The 7191-nt window shown below is 45.5% G+C and overlaps 1 pseudogene; it reads right to left on the bottom strand.

Moving 5' to 3' along the window:
• Positions 1-3233: 3233 nt before the first annotated feature.
• On the bottom strand, positions 3234-3542 carry LOC102771148 (annotated as a pseudogene).
• Between the last annotated feature and the right edge of the window lie 3649 nt (positions 3543-7191).

Here is a 7191-nt window from a genome sequence, read left to right as displayed (position 1 = left end):
CAGGTCCTGGCCCACTGGACACTCTGCTCAAACCCATGATGTAAATACATCTTAGTTGCTCTAAATCAAATTAAATTCAGCTTGAGTCCTTACCCTAACCAGATCAGTAAGAATTCCATATCACTCACAGCCCTCCTTCCACTCCCTTCAATTGTCCAAGAACTCCAGGGGCTCGCACAGTCCCAGAGGGGGTTGGTCTGTGCTCCACAGCCTTATAGGCAAAGGCTGAGGTCTTTGGGGGACCACTGCTGCTTTTGCAGACATTCGCTGTCACCGCCATGGGGCTTCCACTATCTGTCCCCCAGTCCTTGGGAAGGGGACCCCCCATTCTTCCCATCCCAGGCTCTTTCAAAAGGGCCTCTCCTATAGACCAGCAAAGTTGCAGCCCTTAGTCTTTGGCATCTGTAGTGACACACAGCCACGTCCGTGGGGGCCCATTTCGGTGGGGGTGGGGTGGGGGGTGGAGTGCCGGTTCTGCCCCTCACTTCCATGCTGAGGGGGCAGCTCCCTAAGTGGTTCTCCCTCTTAGCCAGTCAGAAGGCACTCTGACACCAGAAAGGAAAACAGTCTGTTTACCTTCTCAGGTGTGCGGTGGGAGAAAAAATGGCCTCAGAACACAAAAGCCCTTTCATTCCCTGCTGATGAGTCAGTGGGGGTTGGGGAGGAGGCCCAGGTTAATTTCTCAATAGAACACTCTGCTGGGGACTTCAGCCCCAGCTCCTCTGAGCAAACAGAAGCTGCCAGGGGAGGGCTTCCTCATGCCCCACTACCAAACCACCCACGTCCTAGCCTTCCTCGCCATCTCCCTCCTGCTTCCCAGGAGGATGTGCCCCGCAGTAGTGGGCACTGATCCCAGGATGCTTTGGCTCCCCCAGGACTTCGCTTCTCTCCCCTCACCCCTCCCATCCCCTTCGCTATATCATTCCCATAGGCTCATCGTTATTCTTAATTCTTTCTCATCCTAGAAAATAATCTGCTTCCCTGACCCTCCCTCACCCCCACCCCACCCCCCGCCCCCGAGTGGGAGAGACTGAACATTTCTCTGCTCTTCTCACAACAAATCCAAGAGCTGTTTATAGATGAAGCCTCCACTCTTCCATCTCCTGCTCACACACAGCCCACTACAACCGGCTTTTGGGACCAACTCTCCACTGAAATTGCTCTTGACATAATGACTATTCACCTGTTTTGCCAGATCCAATGACTGTGCTTACTAGTATGTTTTCAGCTTATTGAACTTCTCAGTGGCCTTTGCTACTTCCTGCCATGTGCCTGGGTTACTTCCGTGCCAGAGAAGGCAGACCTTGAGCTCCTCATCACCATGGCCATCTCCTAGGGGCCACTTGGGCACCTCATTCTTACCATCACACACTGGGCCTTGTCCCAGCCCTAACCACGCCTTTGCTGCTCGCACCTTACTCATGCACCCTCAAGGTAACTGTTCAGTCTCCTCAGGCTTCTTCCCCGTTGACCTCTCTGTGTTCTCCTAATGTATCAGCTCTCTCCTTCTTTCCCTTTTCTTCTTGTTTGTCTAACTTAGATGCCAAGGCCCAACATTTTCATAATTTGCTTGTCAATATCCCAAGCCCTTTTGCCTTTCTGCCTTTTGATCATATCTGTCTGGCAAGTCCCCAACCGCAGATGAGCCCCGTCTGCCTTTTAGTGCCATGCGCCAGCAGCCAAGTGACTCCACAGGTCAGATTGATGTTCCCATAATCCATAGCCATTGACTGCAACTGGGCCCTGGACACATTTCTCCAGTCAGCTTGGAACCCTACTCTCTGCAATGGCTGTTTCTAACCTTCCCCATCCTCTTTACACCTCCATTTCCTCCCTGGCACATGTGACTTGCCCTTCCTTTATAGAGAGGATTCAGCCACTAGACAGGAGCTCCCCCAGTTACCCACTAGCACATTCACACATCTCCCTACCTCTGTCCTCTCTCCCGATTCATTAAAGAAAGCACCCCTCCTCCTACCTCAGGCCAGTGCTCCTGCCTCGTCTTGATTCTGAGCCCCTCTGCTTCTTAGGCACCTCACTCTATCCAGAATCCCCTCCCTCTCTGAGCACTGGATCCCACCCTCTCAGCTTCCTTCCCCGCTCTTGGCTATATGGCATTCCTACTCACTCCAACATTCATTTGGATTTGGCTTTCACCTCTCACAGCTCCCCTGAAACACGATGTTTGAGCTATGACTTCCATGTCTCAAAATTGGATGGGATTTTCCCCCCCAGTTTTCATCTGTTAGATCTTTTGGAATTGAGCCATGACCTCTTGGTTCATAGGTTGATGCTCAACCATTGAGCCATGCCAGCTGGGCTGATTACTTCATTCTTAAAACACTAGCTTCTTTGACCCTTTTGGCACCATATTCTCCTGGTTGGTCTCTTTCTCCATCTCCTTTGCAGGGCCATCCTCCTCCATTCAGTCATTAAATACTCAGGCTCTTCAAGGCCCATTCCTAGGCCTTTGCCTTCACTCACTGTGGACTTTTCCCCTGGTGATCTCATCCATGCCTACAACTTTGATTGCAATCCATTTGGTGATGATTCACACCTTTATGTCTCCATCCTGGAGAACTTCCTATCTAAGCTCCTGACCAACAGGAGCCTAGCCCACTAGCTAGTAAACATCTCTACCTCAGTGTCTCAATGGCACTTCAATCCCAACATGTCCAAGACCTAACTCATGATCACACTCTGTGAACCTTTCCACTGTTCTCTGTCTCAGTGAATTTGCCACCTAACAGGCAAGCCAGAATCCTAGGAACCATCACCAAATCCCGTTAATTTTACCTCCAAAGCGTCTCTTTCCTCTATCCCCTTCTCTTCACCTCTACTGATGCCTTGCTGGTCCAAGCTATTATTACCTCCTTTTTTTTCTTCCTCTTCTTTCTTGCATTTAAAAAAAATTGAAAAAGGAGACATTTAATTTAAATTTAAAAATTCAGAAATTATCTGGGGGAGAAAAATCAGTAGAGCAAATCAACTCCTAAAAAAGAGGGCTGCATCTTGGTGATCACATTTACTGGAAGGATTGGAGAAAAATAAAAGTGCCATTTAACTTAAGAATTTGTGAGTTATCTGCAAATCAACTCATTTCAGGAGTGGAAGATTCCTTACTCATTTCTTAATATCAAAATTTACGCAGGTTTCTCTTTTCAATATCTTCTACATTTAAAGAAACACTCATATAAAGTCTTCTAATTTCCATGCAAGATAAATTATTTGTTTCAGCCAACTCTCCATGGAGGGGCAACTAGTACAACACCATCTCTCCACAAAGAGCATTGGAACATGCCATTTTGTTGATTTTTATCTCTCTTCATATGTTTCTTCATCAATTTCTGTTGTAGTCACAGTTTCTTCCATATCTTCTAATACCATATTTAAATGTTGACCATGAGCAGGTGATCTACCTCAAGGCTCTCTGTCATTTCTCATTTTCACATAAATCCGCTCATCCAAGCTGAGTCTGATGAGGTCCAGGGACTCTTCTACCTGTTGGTAGTTAGTTGCTGGTCCACATCATTGACCACCATGTTTCAAAACACTATTAGTACCTCTCATCTGGACTCCTGCGGGAACTCCTAACTGATCTTACTGCATAGCTCTGCCCTTCTCCCGTCTTACCATGTCACTCCCATTAAAACCCTCTGACTTCCCATTGCTCCTGGGATAAAGAGCCAACTCCTTAAATGGCCTCCCCTTACCTACCTTCCATCATCATTTAGCATTACTCTTCCTTCTCCTGTGTTCCCTCCAGCTTCTTTTCAGTTCCTCAAATACACATGTGCCCCCACCCCCTAACCACCCAGCCTTTGCACCATTCTTTTTCGAGGACTTTCCCACCCTGCCCACTTCAGTTTTTAGCTCATTCTTCACTTTTGGCTCAAGCGCTATTTCTTTGGGACAGCCTGACCTGGCCCATAGTCTAGATCTGGGTTGTTTGGTAGACATTTCACAGAGCTCTGTTTCTCCCACATATAATCATGCTTATGTATTTCTCTGGGACCCCAGCCCTGTGTGGAAGATGAGTAGAGTCCATGCGGGTTCCAGGCAATGTGGGCAATGTGATTCAGAAGTGTTGCAGGGGCTCTGGCCAGAGGCTTGGAGTTGCATAGGTGTGTATCACGGACACCTCTAGGTTTCCAAGGACTCTCCTTATGCTGCCAGCGCCACAACGGCCACAGCCAGGACAGACCAGCTGAACTGGCCCCAGTCACCACAGATCAGCTGCTAGGCAACCTGGCATTTGGAGACATACAAACCTAGTCTGAACATTACTAGGCACTTATTAGCTGCTTGGTTTTGGGCAAATGACTTCTCTCTCTAAGCCTCAGCTTCCTCTTCTGTAAAAGGGGAATATTACTTACTGCAGTATTATAAGAATGATATAAAATTGTGTTCATAAAGAGCTTTACTAGAGCTTTTCCAGAGCTTCACATCACAGGTTTTTGAAAATAGAAGCTATTTGATGATTATTAGAATTAGCATAATTAAGCCTCTAATAGTGCAGGCTTGGAGGACCATTTAAAAGCTAATCCCACTGGGCCCAGTATCCCCGTAATCCTCAGCTAGTGTCTAAATGAGACCCTGGTTCATCATCTATCAACCTTCTCTACTTCCTCTCCCCTGATCCAGCTTCCCACTGCTCCCTCTCCAGTCTTCCCCTGGTGCCCTTCAGAAGCAGTCAGCCCTTTAAGAGGCCCTTCTTCCAATTCCTGCCTAACCGAGGGCCTTCTTCCAATTCCTGCCTAACCGAGGCCCTTCTTCCAATTCCTGCCTAACTGAGGCCCTTCTTCCAATTCCTGCCCAACTGAGGACCCAGCAACTGTTTTCAGGGAAGCTGCCATCCTCCCCACCACAGAGTGAGGAGGAGGGGCAGAGCCTTCTGTGCTCTCAGAAGCCACTCCCAGATCATTATTCCTTCAGCCTCATGGAAAAATTCCTGCTCATTTAAGGCTCATGCCATCTGGCTCTTGCAATTCATTCATTCAATCAAGATTTATTAAGTGCTTTTCCCTCTCTTTCTTCACTTTACTTTTTTAGGTGGCATAAAAAACATGCGATACAAGATGCTTGGTACATAGTAGGACTCTGTCTTTTTGAGTAAATGAATACATTGAAAAGATCACACAGTTGTTCACCTCTTCCCAGTTCCCCCTTCAGAGGTAGGTCTCATTAAACATGAACAGAGAAGTAGGAGGTTCAGTCTTGGGCACCCCCTGAGTTCTGAGTTGTTCGGTTGGGAGCCGGTTCACCATTTTAAAAGTTCTAATTCTGCAGGGAATCTCATCTCATAATGCTGGCCACCACCCCGAGTTTGGGATGTAGGTACCTCAAGAAAACTGTGTTTTCTCCCCATGGGCCCCAGGAAAGAGGTAGGGGATGGAGTGTCCCCTCCGCCCCTTCACCACAGCAGGTTTTTATTCTCCCCAAGACCATCGTGTGAGGCTGGGGTGCCATGTGTGACTTGCTTTAATGAAGAGTTGGGCAGCGTAAAAAGGAATTACAGGACAGAAAGAGAAAATTACAGCTGGGTAAGAACAAGGGTTTTCCCGGGAACCAAGGAGAAAAGCATCTCAAGAGTTAAATGCTAAATTCACTCTGCTGTCCTCCCTTATACAGCTTCTCTCTGGGCGGCATCCTTCATCAACACCCCCTGGCAATCCACTTTCAGAAAACCCCTTCCTTCCCCACCAGGAAGGGGTGTATCTCTCTGCATCCTTTCCCTCCCCCTATTCAGTTCCCAAGTCAAGAAAACTCATGAGTCATGTCTGCAGGGCTCATCAAGTCGATCAGTAATGTTTGAATTGGCACCTCCTCCCAGAGGTCATTCTATTGAGGGAGAGCGTTGGCATTCTACATCCCATCTTTCAAGGTGGGATTCTTTTTTTCAGCAGTTTTCTTTTCGATATCCAATATCCACACTGATGTCTTTAAATATTGAGCCTGCTAAACAAATACACTCATACCCGTAGCTCAAAAACAGACATCACTTCTCAGGTCTAGTACATTCTAAAGCCATATTGAGAAAGGAAGTAATTCCTTAACTACCTCATAATTAGCAGTAATTATTCCCTTTTCCCTGGGAATCAGTAAATCCGATTATTGTGGCGAGGACAGAATGCCTACTCCTTTCTTGATCCCCTTTGGGATGTGTTTGAATAAGAATATGGTCGTAGTCCCTTTAATGACTTCTTGATTCTCACAGGAGAGGCTTTGATGACTTGATTTGAGAAAGCCTCCATTACCAATACATTCTTGCCAAGAGCTAATATCAATGGGGAGAGAGAAAAGAGATGACCTATTCTCCCAGTCAAATAAAATTAAAGGTAAGTATATGAAGAAACTGAAAAGAAAAAACAAGGACAGTAATTAAGACATTGTGATAGTGGCATAGCATAGACATACAGATCAATGGAACAGAACTCAGAGTCCAGAAATAAACCCTTACACGTATGGTCAATTGATTTTTTTAAATAATTTTTTTCTTTATCGATTAAGGTATTACATATGTGTCCTTATTGCCCGATTGCCCCCCCTCCACCCCCCACTAATGTCCTGACACCCCACCCCTGTTGTCTGTGTCCATTGGTTGGGCTTAAATGCATGCATACAAGTCCTTTGGTTTATCTCTCCCCCTTACCCCCACCCTCCCCTACCTTGTCAATTGATTTTTGGCAAAGGTGCCAAGGCATCAATGGGGAAAAAATAGTTTGTTTGTTTTTTTCAACAAATGGTTCTGGTACAAGTGGATATCCGAATGCAAAAATATTAATTTAGACTCTTACTCCATGCCATATCCAAAAATTAACTCAAAATGGGTTAGATCTAAATGTAAGAGAAAAAAACAATAAAATTCTTAGAAGAAAACATAGGAGTAAATCTTCATGACTTTGGGTTAGGGCAAGTTATTAGACATGACACCAAAAGCACAAGTAATATAAGAAAAAAATGATAAATTGGACTGCATAAAAATTAAAATTTCTTTGATAAAAAACCCACTAATTAAGTGAAAACAAGTGACAGAGGAGGAGAAAATATTTGTAAATCGTATGTCTGATAAAAGGATTTGCATCTAGAATATATAAAGAACTCACAACTCAATAATAAGACAAATAACTCACTTTAAAAATGGGAAAAAGAATTAAACAGACATTTCACCAAATACATGGCCAATAAGCA

The sequence above is a fragment of the Myotis davidii genome, unplaced genomic scaffold (assembly GCF_000327345.1).
Source record: "Myotis davidii unplaced genomic scaffold, ASM32734v1 scaffold458, whole genome shotgun sequence".
NCBI classification, from domain to species: Eukaryota; Metazoa; Chordata; class Mammalia; order Chiroptera; family Vespertilionidae; genus Myotis; species Myotis davidii.
Note: the sequence above shows the minus strand (reverse complement) of the source record. Positions and strands in the feature narration are given on the sequence as shown.